At 48.3% G+C, this 15,575-nt stretch overlaps 1 protein-coding gene across 4 annotated transcripts in view; it reads left to right on the top strand.

Moving 5' to 3' along the window:
* Positions 1-12,768: 12,768 nt before the first annotated feature.
* The window catches only part of ME2 (malic enzyme 2), a 33,930-nt gene continuing 31,123 nt past the window's right edge, over positions 12,769-15,575 (top strand). For 2 of the 4 annotated variants that reach the window (XR_008233504.1, XM_052777111.1), the window contains exon 1: positions 12,770-12,896. The gene's annotated coding sequence lies outside the window, so the exon portion shown is untranslated. Of the gene's footprint in view, positions 12,912-15,575 lie in introns of all 4 variants that reach the window. The other 2 variants (XM_052777113.1, XM_052777112.1) reach the window with 2 other exon arrangements.

Here is a 15,575-nt window from a genome sequence, read left to right on the forward strand (position 1 = left end):
TTTCCAAGACCGTGCTCATTTTGAACTGCCATCTGGCTGCTGTCAGAGCTGGTTTATAACAATCACGTTGCTAAATTCAGAGAGTAGGATTTTATTTATCAATAAAAGGAGAATCTGTCTTAAAAAGACGACCTTCTCTCATGGGGGCTTACTCCATCGGCTCTTGGGTTGCAGCAGAATAGATTGCAACAAAAGGACCTCAAAAGGGTTGCTTTGATTAATCTTGCAGTGCAAATAAGGTGGTTTAGGAAGCCTGTATAAATTTTTATTAAGCATTGGAGAGAATAAATCCAAGTACATCTTTGACAGGACAGACTATACCTAAAAATATAATTAATTCCTGTGATATGTCACTGCTTCATGAAGTGTTTGTGTGTACACACAGATAGTATATTGTTTTAAGTTTAAGCAATATATAATATTCCTCCCAGAAAATGGCAATAGATGTAGGTAAAGGTGATTCAAGGTGTGATTTGAACTCTCTGCTTACCCTCTGTGCTTCAGTGTCCATGGCTGAGAACCGCGCGGGGCACATCTGATGACCGCTTAGTGCTTGGGCACTAGCTCTGTCCTCATGGGAATTCCTGCCTAGGTCATACTGGTGATGGGATAAATATCTGGGGCAAAATCTGGGGTAATTAAGCAAAACTTTGATAGTCCAGGCTGCAGAATGGAGCAGGTAAGAATAACGGCTGTGTGGGATTGGCTTTGTGATCAGGGACAACAGAGGGAAGAACTGTGATTTATTTGGGGGTTTTTTTTGAAGAATAAGGAGTTTCTCAGAGTTTCTCATGATATCCTATTTTTATACAGCTCTGCACTAGAAGGACACTTTATAAAACCGATTTCAACAGCCTAAGTCTAGTGCCAACTCTAATGAAAACAGTCCACAGTGGAGCAGCTTGAACCTCGCAGCTCGGCTAAAACCACCGTCACAAAACAGCTGCTGAAAATACAAAATCTTCCAACTCTGCAGAGCCTTCACCCCGGTCTTACATCCACCCTTGGCACGGGTTGCTTGGGCACCTGGGGCTGTCACCACCTCGTCCGTAGCACTGTAGACACCCATTAGCGACTGCCAGCTCTGCCGGAGGTGCACGGGGAGCAGGAGGGAATGAGCTGGTGGAGATGCCGTGTCTCACTGCCATGGCCCATGCTTCTCCATCCCTCGCTGCCTGTTACGGCATTTCCTTCCATAACTGCCACCAAAAACCAGCAAGGCACCGCTGGGCAATTCTTAAAACTATTTAAAAGGAGCTGGTCTACATTTCTAACTGTACGCAAACCAGTTTGGGTTTTTGACTCAACAAATGTGGGTGTAATGCCAACCGTGTTCGCATTTTGTTTTCCCCTTGTCATTTCTCCTCTGCTGCACATTGACATTTCAGTGCAAGAAGGGCAATGCCAGGTTAGTGAACACCCTGGGAATGCCGTACCTCCGGCAGTGAGCTGTGTGGCTCCAGGACCGAGCAGGCAGTGCCGGGCTGGCTGCTTCTCCGTGGTTATTGCAGTAACTATTTTAAAATCCTGGGGCACTTCTGTTAGTCCCGCTGGCGCTTCAGGAGGGAAGCGGAGATCAATGGAACAGCTTGAACTCAGCCAGGTCCAATTATAAAGGGAGGCTGAGCTCCAGGGTGAGTAACCATCTGGCTGCGAACGGGGCTGGGTGATGGGACAGGCAGCACCATCGTGTTTCCGTGCAGTCACCCCGCTGCTCTTGGAGCAAGAATAGGGTGGGTCGATGTCAGATGGATGGGTTTGGAATGACAATTTAATAAAGAAAAATTTCCTTTAAAAATACATGCTGTCTGCCCCCAAATCCTGCTGGCCACTGTTAACTGCCTAAGTGCCAGCAGGAGCGCGCAGGACAGAGCCACGGTAAAAAGCCTCTTGCCCTACACAAGTTCAGTGCTGCATCTCCCCATGCGACAAGGACAGTGAAAACACGCTGCTGATGGGAGATGGGATGGGGAAGAGAGCACGTGAGCACACAGAAGTGATGAAATAGCCCTGCTGAGCAATAACGCTCAGTAAGGGAAGGAAATAGTTTCAGCCTGAAGCATTTTTGCTCTGTTCTGCAAGGGACCTGCGCTCATGAGCGGCTGGGTGCTGGGAAGCCGCTGGTCATCCAGGTAAGTCCTTCTCTAAAACACTCAACAGCATTGCGGGAGGTGGAAGGTGAAAGGAAAGATGCCCTGTGCATGAACTGGCCTCAGCCAGGCACAGCACATCTTCTGTGCGTGTGTGTACATATAGAAATGCGTGTGTTTCATGAGCTGAATGCCTGGGGGAGCCTCTGGATCTGGCCTCTGGACTGGAAAGGTGTGTTTCCATCCTTATAGTTCCATCTTTTCCTCTCATCACAAAGCTCAGCCACATCTCTTCAGCCTCCTTCGCCTCTGGAGATGTGAATTCCTTCTCCATGATGAGAGCTTCTTGGCACTGTTGTAGGAATAAAACCACCAGGAGCTCGGGATACCACAAATGCAGAGGATCCGAGCTGCCCACGTGCAAATCACCTGCTTTTTCAGCTTGCTGGAGGTGGTTGATACTTGAGTTATTCCATCCCGGAGTCAGTAGCCCATATTTTTAGGAGTTTGATGAGCCTAACCATGTTTGTGGATGGGCAGCATTCACATCCTACCAAAGAAGACCCATCAGTTCCCAAAGCCGTCACTGCTGGGGAGGAGGAGACCTTCAACTGAGAAGTCTCCTCAGGCTCAAGAGTCAATCGTTTGGCCCAGCTGGGTGCAAGGAAGACTAGGCAAGGCAAGAGGGACGTGCGGACTCCCGCCGTCTGTTCGGTGTAGATAAACAGTCTCCAGGGAGGTCTAGAAACAAGAGACGACCCTCCTGGAAATGGTTAAAAACGATTTGGAGGAGCCTCCAGATTTTCCTTGTGTAATCCCATGCAACTGTCAGCTGTGAAAGGAAGGAAGAAAAGCCTCTCTCTCCAGAGAAGATGGTATATGATGGTTATTCATCGCAGGCTGAAAAGGCTGTCGCTGCAGCAAAACAAGGCCTTACATGTGAGTGCTTCTGCCGCTAATTCAGTGTGCTGAGCAGCTGGAGCCCTCTGTGGTCCCACCAACCGAGATAGCTCATTATTCTCGTCCTACAAAAGGATGCAGAGAAATTAGCTTTTCTAGCCAAAATTAGCAGCAAATCAGGGGCTCACGTCACCCATGCATGGCCCGTGCTGTCTCTCGGCCACGGCTGCCGTACATCTCATCCCGCTGTCTGCTTCTGGAGCTGCACCCCACCGCTTTCTGAGTGTTGCCGGAGAAAGACGGGCTCTGCCTGGGCTGGGTGAGCTTCTCCATCCTCCCATGGCAGAGGGACAGGTTTGGCTGGGGACAGAGACGGTGCTGGCACGTGGAGTCGTGCATCTGTAGAGAGCGGACAGTGGCAGCTTGTTTGTGTGTCACCTCTTAATCCTCAGCCAGGCTGTGCCTCCGCTCAGTCTCTGATGGAGAAACAAACGGGAAACTGAAGGCAATGGTGGCAAAAATGTCAGCGTGTGAACTGCTGAGCAACAAAGAGAAATATTTAATCACAGAGCCATTTACAGAGGGGCCAAACAGCAGGAGCCTTAGTTTCTTCCTCTGGCTGTGACTTCTCTGTCTCCAGAGACACCGACTGACACTTCACACCGACTGAACTGGCTCATTAAAAACGACACATGGGCAAGACCTGTTTGTCACCTCTCCACCGGGCGAGGGTCCGTTCCCGCAGCAGGTACTTTGTTGCTCTAAATGATGTTCCTCAAACGTGCAAACACAGTAGCTGCCAGTAAATGCCAAGATCTTCCATCCTCTCACCTGCCGCTTTAAGTTGTTCCCCCAGGAGCTACGTGGTGTCTCTGTGCTGCTGCACCTTCGGATGAGCATCCCTGTGCACATACTCAGTTTCCATTAGCCGATTCTTACTTCCCGACTCGGTGGTTAGGAACAAGGCAGAGTGCTGCTGCGGGACTGGCTCTGCAGCCCGCTTCTCCCTGGCCAGCTGAGTGCCCAGGGGTAAGATCACCCCAGCTCTGTGTGTGTGTCCTTAATCTCATCTGTAAAATGGGGAGAATGCAAAAAAATGCTTTGAGACCGGTTGATGAAAATAGTGAGGTATCCTCTGGTTTTCTTCTCCAATCGTTAAGCTTTTATAGAATCATAGAATGGATTGTGTTGGAAGGGACCTTTAAAGATCATCTAGTTTAGGGCAGTGAAGTTATCATGAGCGTGCCGAGTGGCAGCCTGCAGGGAACCCACCTCCTGCACCAGCGCATCCAGGGAAAGGGCAGACACCGAGCCCGCACACCCCAGCTACTGCGACTCCGCTTCTGGTCCCGTTGGACCTGCTGAGCGGTTTGCTCAGCAGCAGCCATAAAAGAGCCAGGATCTGCTCTTTGAGGAGATGGATAGAGAAAAGAGGGGGTGGAGGGAGAAACCGTGGGAAGCCATGGGTAGGCAGATGGAAGAAGTGGAGCTGAGCGGTGGATTCAGGGATTCCCACCAGGTACCGGAGGCCTGTTTGCACCTGGGGTGTCTGCGGTGCAGAACTGCATCCTCCTTCGGGAGGATGTCCCCAAGCCAGGGCTGTCGCTTTGGAGGACAACTCTTTCCCAGCCCCTGGGCAGGTGGGAAGAATTGTGTTTCCCGGTTAAAAGTCTGTTTGATTTCGGAGTTGTGCAGCCCTTGGAGTTGTGTGCTGTCTTAGGCGGGGACGGACCGCCCTCTGCAGGGGAGCTGATAAAAGTGGGGTTCCTGGTCTCTCTAATTCACCGCCTGGATTAAACCCTACAGATCAACTCCACAGGGGACCCAAACTGATGACAGCACCCAGGGCGAAAGCTCTGCCACGACCTTACACCCTCCAGCAGCCTTCCATTTGTAGTCCTCGTGATGCGCAGAAGAGCTGCAGGGCGAGGGTGTACCAGCGGTCGGTGATTTGACATCGAGTTTTTTCCCGCTGCAGGGAGAAATAATGGGATCACACCTATTTGGCATACGTGTGAGCAGTGCGGAGCGGCTGTAGGTGTGGGTTGGCAGGGTGGTGAGTGTTCCCCGCTCCCGTGAACGAAGCCAGGAGGTGCTTTGTCTTGCTGAATTGCATCTGGTAGGTTTTCTCCAGCAAAGTATTTAAGCACATCATCAAGCAGGTCAGCAGAGTCATTTAAGTCAATGAGGATTATTCTTGCGCTTTGTTCGTGCATGCACTTTGTTCGCCTGGGTTGGTATTTAAGTAACACAGGTTAGAACAGAAAAGGAAATTATGCTGTTTCTGGTGACCTGAGTCCACACTGTGCAGGCGCTGAGGCCACCCGGATTGTTTCAATGTGTCTAAAAAACATAAATTCCCGTCTTCAGCTTTGACAGTACATTCACTGCACCCTCTGACAAAGAAGGCAGAAGGGAGGAACCTCCTCCTATGTGGGACTGAACACTGATAGGTGTACCTGCTAAATTAGGTGGCTTTTAAAACCCAGAAGGCTCATGCTTTGTAGCAATATTTTAAAACTGTGTTGGAGACTGCTTTTTTCTCTCACAGAGAGAAGCCTCTGATCTGCTGGGGGAGCTCAAAATAAGAAGTCCAAATCTTTCTGAACAGTAACCTGGTGCTGCCCCCAGTTTGCTCGTTAACTCTGCACTCCTACTCCTCCCCTGATATTTGGGACAGGGCTAATGTACAGCTCACATTCAGACGAGTTTATCAGCAGCTGAAAAAGTACAAAGTCTTGCTGTTCAGGCCTTTGTATGCACTGCTGGAAAGTAAGACAGTATCCAAAAAGCAACACGTACAGCTGCTAGCCCTCTGAGTATTCTCCGACAGCTGCAATTTGGAGTCTGCGGGAGCTGTGGGGATCGACTGAGACTGAGGGGAAAGTAATGAACTGACTCTCCTGGGCTCAGTCATGCAGAATATACAGAGTGACTGCAGTCCTGCGCTCCCGCTTCCAGGCCTGGCCACACGCTTTCTCTGGGGACTCCGGGGGACCGCTGCGGTGAGGGTTGGCATCTGGAAGGTTTTGCTCCTGACAGTGTCTATTCTGCCGGCAGTTTTCCGATTAGGGACTGCCAGCGCCTTTTGTCTTCAACTGACTTCAGGAGCGGTGAAGGAGCAGCCCTGGAGGGCATTAAATGAAGGCATTAAATAACAGCAGGGGTGCAAAGGGACCCCAAAACCCTCCTCAGGACAGAAGGGATTGCTCGAGCCTACAGGTCAGGCAGCCTAAGCTGAGGTCCTGCAAAGAAAAGGGAACAAATCCTCCTGGAAGCCATTTCCAAACACCTGAAGTGGATAAAGGTGGTTGGGAACAACCGGCATAGATTTACTGAGGGTAAATTGTTCCTAACAGCTTTTTGTGATGGCTGCCTGATGGCTTTCTTCTTTCAGCGCGTTGACTTTAGACCTCTGGCCAGCAGGCTCAGAGCAGAGGTAAGATCTGTGGCTTCTACAGCTCTGTGTCATGCCATCTTTTAGCCTGAAGTGCCTTTCGGCAGTGGCTTCATTCAGCTTCAGCCCACCTGATCCTTGGTTTGAGGAAAATAAACCTAAACTGGAAAAAACCTTGCTAGCTAAATAGGTCTGGATTTTCAAGAGGCTCAAGTTCCCTTGCTTTCAGAAAAGAGAAAAATCTTGTTTGTGGAAGCTGTCAAGAATCAGAGACTTCCATTCACAGCAGTGCTGATGAAATCTTGATGGAGTTAGGTTCTCTGTAATTTAAACTACAGAAGAGCTTCTGAATAAGTGCCAAATCTCGCTTTATAACAGAAGTTTTGTAGCTGGCTCATAACTCTCTATCCAGATATCTCATAACTAAGACGTCTGACACTGTTCCAAATCCAGATGTCTGCACATTCTAGAAAGTGATACGATGCACAAATGATGTAAAGGATTTATGGCTTTTATTGCTTGTATGAGATACAAAACCTCATCATGTAGTTGTTTCTCCTTGATCACATTTTTAATATCAACCTTCTTCTGCAGGAGGAGTTAGATTTTATGATTCAGCTAGCAATATGCGGCCAGTGAGCATATCTGTCAGATGAGTTAAAATACAAAGGAGTCTGAGGAGGACACAGATGTAACACCGTGGGTCAGCAGCTACAACACTGCTTTAGCAGAATCCCATGGATTGCTTTGCCTTCCGCAACGTTCAGCAGGTAAACTGCAGCTCCAAGAGGAAAAGCCGTTTCTCTTTAGTGACGAGCTGGTGCTCTGCTTATCAGCCCATAGTCTCTTTTCTCACTTCTTTCATAGGAAACTAAACTGATTTGCACCGGTTAGGATGCTACCCTTTGCTAGCCTTATAGAGAAGTCAGGGTGGAGATGATGATATTGTGCTAACAAGTACAGAAAATTCACTCTTTGGCCTTTCAAGCCAGTACAATTTGGAGACCTATGAAGGTTAATGGATCTTTTTTGGCAATTTTCTTTATTATTTTTTCTGTCACTGCCATATGGAGACAAAAGCACACTGTTCTCATTAGAGAGAGTTTCAAGCCTGAGACACCAGTGTAATTGCCTGGGAGCCCAGGCTGAGAGCGTGGTGTCCATCAGCTTAAAAGCAGAAGCAAGAGTTATCGAGAATGCATATGCTGATGGGACTCATCCTTTAACTTTCAAGTCTCACCACTGGCTCTGATCAGTCCCTGCGAGGTCCATTCTCATTCTGCAGCACACGCACACCCCATGTTGGAAGAGAGAGAGGCAGAAAAGCGCTGTATGCTGATTTCAAGATCTTAAACCCAGAGGCAATGTCACCAAACCCTTACTGATGTAGTTAGAGTCTCCTCTGAGGTGTCTGAGTGACACCTCTTTCCAGCTTAACTCAAGTCAGTGGGACTTTAGGACTTCTAAGCTCATAGTGAGTTTAGTGTTAAGTTTTTGGTGCTTTTTATACCCGCTTTGGTCAGATAAAGGCGTGACAATCCCCACTTGGTATATACTGAGCGATCAGAAGAGGGCAGTCCTTCCCCTCGGTACCCGCTCTACTTTATGCTTGAATTAATACTCAAAGCCACAAGTTGATGCCGCAGCCTTGTGCTGATATGGTTACACTGGTCAGGGATGTGGATAGATGCAAACCCTGAATGACATCGCTGCGCTGGAGTAGGGCCCACCGCCAACACAATTCTATCAACAAAGCTGCACTTTAACCTTACTTGCTATTTTCACTGCAGAGCTGCAAGTATGGAATAACTGCGAGGATTACATTAGTCCTCAGCCCCCTCCCAGATCACCACACAAAAGGGAGACAGAGTGATAGACCATTTGAGCCTAATGATGAAAATTAATTCATTACTTCTGCGGTTAAAGGAGGCACATTAAAGACACAAGTTTTCTCTCCTGAGCCTAAATTGCCAGCCTCGGTTCAGGTCCTGTGTCCTTCTGCCCTTCCACCAAGACAGTTAAGGAGCTCAGCCACTAGAGAAGAAATATAAGAAACATGATGTCAGGGAAGATGATTCAGAAGGGCAGAGGTAGGGTGCTGTGGATGATCTCTGGAAGAAAGCTCCCAGTTATGAGGATGATGTGGGAAAGGGTCATGTGTGTCTGCCCCAGAGCTGACAGCTGTGACCACAGCACAGATAAATCCACCTGGTTTTAATGCAACTAATACAACTGAACGCAGTGGAGCAGAGGAAGGGGTTTACCCTGATTCCCAGCAGAAAAGTAGATCTATTAGTGGATGAAGGCACCAAAAAGGCTGTGGCCTCCCCCTGCGAAGGCGGCTCTGTGTGGTACCTGTGGTCTCTGCCCCAAGTGGTAAGGCAGGAGCTGGGCAGCCTTTCCTTTACAGGGCACTCACTTCTGGCCCCACCATGGTGGCCAGATTTGCTCCAGTACAGGTAAGTCTGTGCAAACTGCAACCGTATATTCTAGTCGCTCTGTGGCTGTATTAATGGGGCACAAATGCGGAGGGAGGAGAGGGCCATTGGTCAGGATAAGTAAAGTAGCATGGGGCAGTGCTGAAGGTGGACTGAAGAAACTGAAAATTGATGGAAGCGGAGGAAGAGCCAGAAAAGCAAGATGAAACACCACCTGGTTAGACCATCTCAGGTTTTGTCACCACGTCCGTGGCTGTTCACCAGCTCAGCAGAGTAGAAGCAACTGATGATCTGAGGTCAAACGGGTCACCAGCCTAAAAAGCAGGTCAAAAGCAGAGAAAGGAAAACATAAATTAAAAAGCAGCAAACGCCAGCCAGACCTGTTAGTCTACAATGACAGTTATATGAATCACTGACAAAGGAATTCATCAGAACTAGGGAGGGACCTGTATCCATGCACGCCAAAGCTCCCTGACTGGGAAGACCTACAGACATGTATGGATATATGTTTAAGCAAAGTCATCCCTAATCAAGACAGAATTAACAGTGCCACAAAATGTCCCCAGGAGCTGGAGCTTTGTCATCTACACCATTAAATTGTTAGCACAATCCCAGGCGTAGTTCTGGATCCAGTCAGCCAGCATTTTCCCAAACAATTGCTGGAGACAGTGTGGGAATTAGCATACTATTCCCAAAACACAGTCTGCATGTGAATGTTGGTTTGGATGGTAAAACACTTTAATAGCATGGATGTGGGCTGTTCCCATGTGAGCTGGGGAATAGTCTGGACACATTTGATTGCAAAAAAGCTACATGAGAAATTTCAAGCAGGAGAAATTTCAAGTAGGAGTGTTCTACTTTAAAAGGTAGAACAAAATTACTGGGCAGAAGTAGAATCAAAATAATGGAAACAGGGTAAAGGTAATTAGCAGTGTTGTTGCTACAAAGTTGTAAAAGGGGCAAGGTTTGTGGAGACAAGTAATATCTTTTAGTGGAATTGGTCTAATAAAAGATATTCTTTTTCTTCAAAAACCTTGCCTGGAGGTAACGATCATCTTTACTGCCTAGTTCCTGCTATAGTCTCATAATGTAAATGAGAAGAGTCATTAGGGTCATCTCTCTATATGAGGCTTAGTCTAAACATATAGTTAAACCTCAGCACTTTTTAACAGAAATAAGAGAAGAAGGTGAAGATGCCAGTTTTTATCAAGCCACAGAAACTTTCTTACTGAGAGATGGCTTGTCTGCTACTCTGTAGTGTAAAAATTTCTGAGATTGGAGGTAGATAAAAACTAACATGACTGTTTAAATAATCCTTTGTTCAGTAGCTGTATATATATTGCTACTTTATCAGTGTATTTATGGGAGTGACAGTGCAGGTGTTGAGGCAGCACTATGGAGGGAAGGAAAAGAGCCCTGGATCTAGGTAAGTAGAACAGAGAAGTGATTTTTTTTTTTTAAATTTACATTAAGCATCAGTGATACAAAAAACAACACCGAGTCCAGCTCTGGTGATGTTGCTTTAAATAGGATATTTGAAAAACTGGAAATGTTACAGAAGGGAGAGACAAAATTATCTCAAGGATGGGAAACAAAAGTCTTCTGTTTAATTTATCAGACAGACTCGGTTACAATCAGTAAGGTTTATCATGAGAAAAATGAAACAGGAAGTATCCAACTCTGTGATTTAGCAAAGAGAGACAGAACCAGCAGCAAACGATCAAAAGTCCAGGAAAACTCAAATGGGAAATACAGCATGGTTTTAGGAGAGTGGAAGCGATTTAAGAAAACCACCTTGATATATACCTTCAAACTACACTCGGATGACTTTTGGGAGATGCATTTTACTTCAGCACAAACCGCTAGCTTCCTCTGAAGAGGAACCCCAGTAAAATGCAATGGCCTGTATATGCGGGAAATCTGCTATTATAATCAAATAGTCTCCTGTTGTATTAAAAATTTCTGAATGAATTCGCGCCCTGTAGCGAGCGAGCTGTGAAACTGCCTGAGGCTGCTCCGGTACAGCCAAGAGAGAGCGCAGAGCCGTGACAGTTGGCTTTAAGGGGTTGAGGAATGCCAAGGGCTCCCAGTTGTTCTCTTGGCAACAGCAAAGCAACAACATCATGTGCGCCAAAAGAAACTCGTCTGCGCTGAGGACCAAATACGGTGATAAAAGTCCTCAGGAGGGAGAAGAAATGACTGCTTCTCTTGTTCTATAGCACAGGCTGGTTGCATGAATTAGCTGTAAATGTAACAGTCACTCGGTGGCTATGTAGTAGCATGAGATGAAGAACAGGCTTGGGAAAGCAGGGTCCCACGCTGCATGGGATTGCTGTCCATATAGATCAGACATAAAGCACCCCTGTTGTCTTAGGACAAGACAAGTTTGCATCATCACGACATGCTGTAGCATGACAGATCACTACAGGATGCTGCTGCCCACCTGTACAAGGCTGGGGCTGTGTTAAGGCATGAATTGTGATACAGACCTCCTCTCCACGACAACATGTAGCTTTAAAAAGTTTTGGTGGATCGGAGTCTGGATTTGAGAATGAATGTAACTGATACGAAGGGGCTGCTGGGAGAAAACACTGGTGCAAAAGCAGCGGGTGTGCGCTCTAGAAATGGAAGGTCTCCCTCCCATTAAAAATTGTTGCTGGGAGTTTCAGACCCTGCAGCCCTGCCAAATCCCATTCCCTGGGGTGGAGGTTTTTCTCTTCTGGGACTAATTACAACACAGCTTTCAAGACAGTCGTTCTTTCACAAGTAACTGTTATGCAGTATATTTCAGCAACGTGTTAACTGTTCATTAGATACATTGGGCAAGATCCTCAACCAGTCTAAAATGACATGGGTTTACAGCAATACTGATTTATGCTATTCGGGTATGAAGTCCAGCATTTTTAAATGCCTTAAATTTGGGCTATTTTTAGCCAGGTACAAAGTCATGACCTTGCACGTCATTTTAGCAGTCTCCTTTGTTTATAGGTGCAGTACCACATTATTCAGAAATGTTTCAAAGCCAAACCCAGTCATGCTGACGGGGGGGGGAAGCAGCAGAATATGCCCTTCATGACAGGCCTCAAAATCATGATTAGAAGAGGAGGTTTTGATTAAGTGGGTTTATATATTGTTACGGTTACTATAGCAACTCTGCTTCTTTTAACTGCACAGTGCTCCTCTGTACATCTAACAATTTAAATCACGTTAAGTGCCAGAAGAGGATTAACTGCCTCACGATCTGTGACACTGGAAAACACCTCAGACTTTGGGCGGGAGAGGAGACGGATGGAGTCTCAGGTGAGGAGAGCGGTCACGTTTCACACCGTCGTACCTTCCCGCTCCCAAACGCTGGGAAAGCTTAGCTGGGGAAGAGGAACATTTCTATGAAGAAGGTGAGACCAGTGTGAGGACAAACAGCCCGGCGTCGTTATGAAAAGTGACGCCTTCTCAGACCGCAGCTCTTTCCTGGGCCTGGCAGTTTTCGCGCTGACCCGCAGCATGAGCTGCCTCGCCGCCTATCTGCCAACGGAGGGGATCTAACCCTGTGGCCCCGGGCCACTGGGAACCGGCGTCCATCTTGCTTCAAGTAACCATACCCGGGGGGGGAACCCCTTCTCCCCGCCACCTTCCTCCCGCTTCGCCTTTCCCGCCCAGCCGCCCTCTCCGCCGCCATGTCGCCTCCCCGTCCCCTCAGGCGACCCCCTCCGCCCCGCCCCCTTCCTGGAGCCCCGCCCCTCCACGCCGATTCGCCATCGCGCCTGGCCTAATTAACATATAACAGGCCGCGCCCGGCCCGCGTTTTCCCCTCTGTCTAGAGCGGGGAGCCGCGGGGAAGAAGGCTCGTTGGCCGAGCGCCGCCGTCGGCTTCCTTTTCATTGGCTGGCGCAGGTTGTCAGTCATGGGGAACACCCCGCCCTCCGGGGTGTCCCTCCCTGGCGCCTCCTTGTTCGCTCCATTCAGTGGCGGGTTTCCGAGGCGGACGGAGCTCCGGCGGATGGGAGCTGCTGTTGCACAATAGAAACAGGTCCTCGGCCAGCATCACTCAGAGGGCAGCAGCCGCAGGAGGAGGTAGATCCCGTTCTGGTAACAATTTTACAATTGCAATGGCGTACGAAAGGCCTCTGTCTCTTTACAAACCCGTATCTTGAGGGCGTTTTCTCCAGAGTCTCGACCCCCTCCAGTGCCTCCCCCGCCCTTTGAAACCTCTCCCCTGCCGCCTGCGTGTTGCCAGGGTGAGGAGAGGGCGTTCGCTTCGTGCCCCTGGCCACCGAGCTGTAGCCGGAGGTGTGCGGTAGGCAGGACCGGGCCGGCACCGGCACCGGGACCGGGAGGGCCGGGGCGTAGGGCCGGCCCCGTCCCGCCGTGAGGGGGTACGAGGCCCACCCGGGAGCGGGAGAGGAGGGGATGGAGGGAGCTCGGTGTCCCTCGGGCCTGTCCCCTGGGGCCGACTGAAGTGGTTCCTCCCCCGTTTGTTGGGAGGCCCCGAGGCTCGGCCTGCTGCGGGGAGCCCCCCTGCTTCCACCCCGGGGGCAGCGGAGGCCGCCCGCCCGCTGCGGCCCGCTGCAGCCCGCTGCCCTCGGCCCGGCGGCAGGTGGAAACCACTAAAAGCGGCTGTTTCGCTTCGGAGGAAACAGGACGTGTGCTGCCAAAGGCCGTGCAGCGGTACGTGTTTACCAGCTGTCAAAATGGGTGAGAAATTCAGCTGCCACCCTTCGAGAACAACACCCCCCCCCCCCCCCTTCACTGGTGGCAGCTCCTGGGGTCAAGGCCGGGAGGATGCTCCCCCAAACTTGACAAATTCAGGCTGTAGCTCCTTCTGCAGCTCCTCGGCGTTGGCCGACGTCCCCCCCCCCCCCATGCCGGCTTTCAACCCGCGATGAACTTTTATGGCACGTCCCTAAAAGCCGGAGAGCAAAAGTTGGGAAGCGGCAGAGCGTTGGGAGAGGAAACGCCGTCAGCCTGCCCGGTGGTTTTTAGAGCTGGTCTCTGCGGTCTGTGGGTTTTGCCTCTCGGCTCTCTGTTAAAAGAAGCGGCGGTGGCTGTTCGAAATGCCACCGTCGCAGGTCCCGTGTTCCTCTTGGCCTCGCTGCGCCGTAACGTTATAAACGGTATTAGGCAAGTGCCGGTCTCTGAGCAACTTGGTGTGTTACGTCACGGCACGAATCTCTTAACTAATTGAAGAAACGGGAAAACTTGCAGCGTGTTGTTAAAGGGCTGGTAAAAAAGGACGATCTTGCAGCCGAGCGAGCTATTAATTATTTGGTATCTTTGTGTTCTTCATTCCAAAAAGTTAGTAGTGAACAGCAAAGGGAAATTTTCTAGGTATGTGTGTAAACACATGGGTAATAGAAAGAGCTAGGCGGAATAGCAAACTCTGCAAGTAATCCGTGTGTGTGTGCAGCCAGCAGTGTCTAACGTGATGTTGGCTCTATTAGACGTGATAAGGTCTGCAGAAATTTAGACTGAGCAGGTATTTTTAAGAGAAAGTGTGTATTACAGTCCCAGGACAAAACTTCCGATAATCCCGTGCTGTAGCGTTACGAGTCAGCAGTGTCAGTACAGACAGGATTTGAAGCTTTTTCTTCTGCAAACTGAGAAAGAAGCTGTCAAAAATGCATGGTAGTGTGCCATGCTTGAGTGAGTACTAATTGGATGTTCATCTTTACTACTGGTGGGAGCACCTTTATTGCAACAGAAAGAGCACTTTGCTGTTACTAGGGCTGTAACTAATTGTGTATGGATAGTTTTTCAGATTCTTCTGTAATTTAAGCAGGGTTGTTTTTTTTTTTTTTAAAGCCCTAACTGTAGTGCACACCAAGGTTTATAAGTGGTTGCCAGGCTTATACTTCACCTGATCGGCACTGAATTAGCAAGCCGCTCAGTTTCTCCATGCTTATTGCTGAGTTGTTCTCCCAGGAAGAATTCCCTTTTGTAAGTGTGCAGCAGTTGTTGAGAACATCCTTGTTTCTCTCTCAACTTATATCCAAAAAAATCTGTATTTTTTGAACTGAAGAAAACAGCTCTAATACAGAGATGTACCCGTTCTCCAGAATAAAGCAACAGTGGCTTTCTGTTTATTTCTGCAATCTTTCTGAGGATTCTGCAGGATAAGGCCTTTGTCCCGCACACGTAGATGCGCTTACCTTTACTACCGGTAGCCCTCCCAGTTAGACAAATGGAATAAAATCAAGAATGTGAATACATTTTCTTGTCGGATTAGGCCAAAAATATTGCTGCTGCAGTTTCCACAGTACAAGATAATGGACTTTCTGATGCTTAAGAAAAATATTTAGGTCAGATCCATTAATATATAAAAAAATAGCTCCCTGATGTTGTGTGGTAAGAGCTTTTATGAACCAAGGCTCCAATACCAAACAATTTAGTCTTACTTTCTAGTTATGCCGCAAGAAGTTTTCTAATATTGTAAGTTAAAGTAATTCAGAGAACATACGCTCTTTTTACAAAGGTGTTCTGACATTATTCTCATTTGAATTTGCCTAAGTGTGCTTTATTTGCTGAGTGTTTCAAGCCTCAAGTTGTGAACCTACTTAACCTACTTAAGTACTTTATATCTAACTTTTCTCCTTGTTGAATTGGTTGCCTTAGAATAAGAGGGAAGAGAAGTAGTTTCAAGATCTGCTTCCAAAATGATAACGCTCACCACTGCCAAACATTTTATTAGTAACACCCGCCCATATGATTGTTCCTTTTACTTTGCAGATCTCAAGGTACCTTAGAAATGTCCTT

Source organism: Harpia harpyja, chromosome Z (assembly GCF_026419915.1).
Source record: "Harpia harpyja isolate bHarHar1 chromosome Z, bHarHar1 primary haplotype, whole genome shotgun sequence".
NCBI lineage: Eukaryota > Metazoa > Chordata > Aves > Accipitriformes > Accipitridae > Harpia > Harpia harpyja.